Source organism: Alligator sinensis, unplaced genomic scaffold, assembly GCF_000455745.1.
Source record: "Alligator sinensis unplaced genomic scaffold, ASM45574v1 scaffold809_1, whole genome shotgun sequence".
NCBI classification, from domain to species: domain Eukaryota; kingdom Metazoa; phylum Chordata; order Crocodylia; family Alligatoridae; genus Alligator; species Alligator sinensis.
The window spans coordinates 1,715,528-1,719,741 of NW_005841956.1; positions in this window are offsets into that span (position 1 = coordinate 1,715,528).

Sequence of the window (4,214 nt, forward strand, 5' to 3'; positions counted from 1 at the left end):
TTTCCTGCCTATGCAGGGGGTCGGACTCGATGATCTATTGAGGTCCCTTCCGGCCCTAACATCTATGAATCTATGAATCTATAAGCTTGGGACCACAATACCATAGGATGTTCTGACTTGGTATCATGAGTGCTCATCAGAGCTGTGGAATGTGGAATCATAGAAATTAAGGACTTGAAAGATCATCGAGTCCAACCCCCCTGCTCTGGACAGGAATACTGCTGAGATCAAATGATCCCCTAATGTCCTCTTGAAGACTTCCAAGGTTGGGGACTGCACCACCTCCTTGGGAAGTCTGTTCCAGATTCTGGTCACCCTTACCATAAAGAAGTGCTTCCTTAATTCCATCCTGAACCCATCCTCTAACAGTTTATGGCCATTGCTCCTTGCCCTGCCCTGGGGCATCCAAATGAAGTTTTCCTTCCAGCTCCCAATAGTCACCCGTTACATACTTATAGACAGCCACCAAGTCTCCCCTCAGTCTTCTCTTCCCCAGGCTGAACAGTCTCAGGTCCCTGAGGCCAGTGGCAATGCATAGGGGGTGCATGGGGGGGGGGGGTGCACATGCACCCCTGAGAGCACTGGTGCACCTTCTGTCAGCCAGTGTTCCTGGGCAGGGGGGCAGGCAAGAGCAATGGTGCCCCCCTGAGAGTGCTGGCCGGGGAGTGGGGGTGTCAGGAGAAGCATTCCCCTTATGGCCAATTGCATTCACTCAGAAGTGCCAGCCACTGCCACTTGTGCATTGGCAGGATCGGCTCACTCAGGAGGCACCAGTCACCCATGCCTTAGTCTTTTCTCATAAGTTTTGTCTTCCAGGCCCTTAATCATTCTTGTGGCCCTTCTCTGGACCCTTTCAAGATTCTCCACATCTTTTTCGAAGTGTGGTGCCCAGTACTGGACACAGTGCTCCAGCTGGAGTCTCACCAGCGCTGAGTAGAGAGGAAGCATTACTTCCTTAGCCCTGCTCACGATGCATAGGCTAATGCATCCCAGTATGCTATTAGCTCTGTTGACTACAATGATCCTGTGATCAACCATAACCCCGAGGTCCCTTTCAGCCATCATGCTGGCCAGGAATCTCCTCCTAACCTTCATTCATGTTGCAGGTTACTTCTCCCCAGATGAAGCACTCTGCATTTATCCTTAATGAACTGCATCTGGTTCTGTTCTGCCCACCTTTTCAGCTTGTCCAGTTCCACTTGGATCCGCATCCTATCCCCTAGCATAACCACTTTTCCCCATAACTTAATGTCATCCACCAATTTAGCCACCATGTTTTCCACATCCTCATCTAAATCATTGATAAAGATGTTGATCAGCACGGGGACAAGAACCGAACCCTGCAGGACACCACTGGCCACTTCCCACCAAGATGATATGGACCCATCCACTAACACTCTCTGGGTTCTACCCTTTAGCCAGTTCCCAGCTCACCTGGACTCTGCCACCCCACAATCCCCAAGGTTTTTTATAAGAGCATCATGGGATACCATATTGAAGGTCTTTTTAAAATCCAAATATATGACATCAACTGTGTCTCCCACATCTAAGCAGTTTGTTACTTGATCAGAGAAGGACACAAGGTTGGTCAGACATGACCTGCCCGCAACTAAATTATGTTGGCTATCCTTTAGCATCATGCCTCCTGCCAGTCTCTCACAAATGGATTTCTTGATCATTTTTTCCAAAATGGTACCCGGTATCAAAATCAAATGGACCAGCCTATAGTTTCCTGGATTCTCCCTCCACCCCTTCTTAAAGATTGGCACCACAGTGGCCCTTTTCCAGTCTTCTGGGACCTCCATGAGTCTTCAAATACCTTCGCCAATGGTCCCGCAATGACTCCAGCCAATTCTTTCATTCCTCTCAGGTATAGTCCTTCTGGTCCTGCCAACTTATTCGACACTGACCATTGGTTGGCATTCTCCTCCCCCTCCCTGCAATTCATCCAGTATCTGACCAGGTGGACGACCACCATTTTTATGCAGGAACATGGATGCAAAGTATTCATTAAAGAGTTCAGCTTTCTCCTGACTGTCTGTTATCAGCTGTCCTGTCCCATTCTGCAAGGGCCCCACATTTCCCTTGGTCTTCCTCCTGTTCCATGTATACCTAAAGAAGGACTTATTCTTGTCCTTGATATAAGTTGCCAACTTGATCTCAGTTGCCACCCTTGCCTTCCTTATCCTCTCCCTAAAAAATATGGGCTATGTTTGTGCATTCCTCCTTGGTGTTTCTGCTGTCTGTAAGCCTCCTTTTTCTTTTTTTAAGCGCTCCTTGACTCCTCTGGTAAGCCAAGGGGACTTCCTGGCCCCTTTACCACCTTTCCTGCATACAGGAATGGACCTTTTCTTCACTCTGAGGATTGTTTCTTTGAGGAACGACCACCCTTCCTGAACTCCCTTCCCCACCAGTCCCTCTTCCTATAGGGTCTCTCCCACTATTTTCCTAAGCTCAGTAAGTCAGCCTTCCTGAAGTCAAGCACCTCTTCCCTACTGACTGACTTCCCTGCCCTACAACAGATAGTAGGTTCCATCATTTCATGATCACTATCTCCCAGATTACCCTCAATCCTCAGATCTCCCACCACTTTGGCTAGAACCAAATCCAGCTAAACTTCCATTCTGGTTGGCCTGTTCACTTCCTGTACTAAATAAAGTTCTTCCACAAAGGTCAAAAACCTACATGACCAGTCACATCTGACCAAGTACCCCTCCCAGCAGATGTCAAGGTAACTGAGGTCACCCATGATAACCATGTCCCTTGAACGTGCAGCCTCCATCAGTTCTCTGGCAAATTCCAGATCCAGATCCTCCTCCTGGTGTGGTGGTCTGTAGTAGATACCTACCATCAAGTCCCCGTCTCCTCCTCCCCACCCCCCATCCCCATGTCTTGATCCACAAGGTTTCAAGTCACCCTTCTCTTGAACCAATTTGGATCTCTGAGGAGGCATACTGCTTTTTTACATAGAGACCTACACCTCCTCCATTTTTCCATGTCCGATCCCTTTTGGTGGGGCATCCTTCAGATCAGCACTGACCTGTATTAAGAGGAGGATCCTAGACTAGACAGACCAATAGCCCACTCCAGCTTGGCAATGCATGCTGTATATTCCTGTATTTGATATAAACAGAGACTTCCATCAGTGGAACTAGCCATTCAGTTGTCCTTGGACATCTCACCTTCTCTGGAAAGTTAAAGATTCTATGAATGCCATAAATAATCCCATGACACATCTAAACAGTCCAAAAGCCAATTAGCTCTAGATTTTTGTGTCACCCTGAAGCCCAACAACCTGTGTTTTATAATCTAATTTAATAGATGGGTCATTATGCTAAGAGTCACAAGCCCTGAGTTATGTTGTTGGCTCTCTTGGATTGAGAGGGAGCACTTGACCTTAGGATAAGTCAATTTGTTCCCATTTCACAGATGGTAACACTATGTCCCAGAGAGGCAATAATACCTCCTTATAATTTGAAAAGTGCTTTGACATTTCTTGGTGAATAGTACTAAGTATTATTTAATTTTATTTCACCTTAGTAACACCACGTATTTTGATAACCTTTCTCGTACCTTGGTGTCTTTGCTCAGCCAAAAAATCCATATGTGTTGAGATCTCTACAGCTCAGCAGCCATTTGAAAACCTCTTTGTTATTACTCATCTCCAACATGCACTGGCTTAAAGCACGTTAAGGAATTACACATGTTGAATTAGTCTATTGTGTTATGGAAACAGAAAAATGTCGATGAACAAAGAAGCAGGAGTGTCTTGGTGGCTTTATTTAGCTACTGGACAATTGACTTCATGAGGAGGTTAGAGGTGCACCTTCCAATGCTTCCCTGACCCCCATGCCGCAATCAGTTCCTACAGCTTTGCTTTTAATGGACAGATTGATCACAAAAACCACAGTATCACAAAATCCCTTCAAAGTCTGCCCTAGCCCCACTCAGGCCCAGTTGTTTACTGCAAGGTTTATGCTTTTTTTGGGGGGAGGTATTAAGAATCTAAAAATAACGACACTTTCCATCTCTGCCTGTAATGCAAAACCAGGTTAACATAACTGCACAATAGGAACTGCAGCTATCTAGTTTACTCTGAAATCAAATTTATTAAGACATTAGCCTCTCTCTTCCTCTCTCATGCTCTCTCATACACATATATACACTATATTTTTTTCAGGCTGACATCACAGCCACTTCCCACTAAGGGAAAG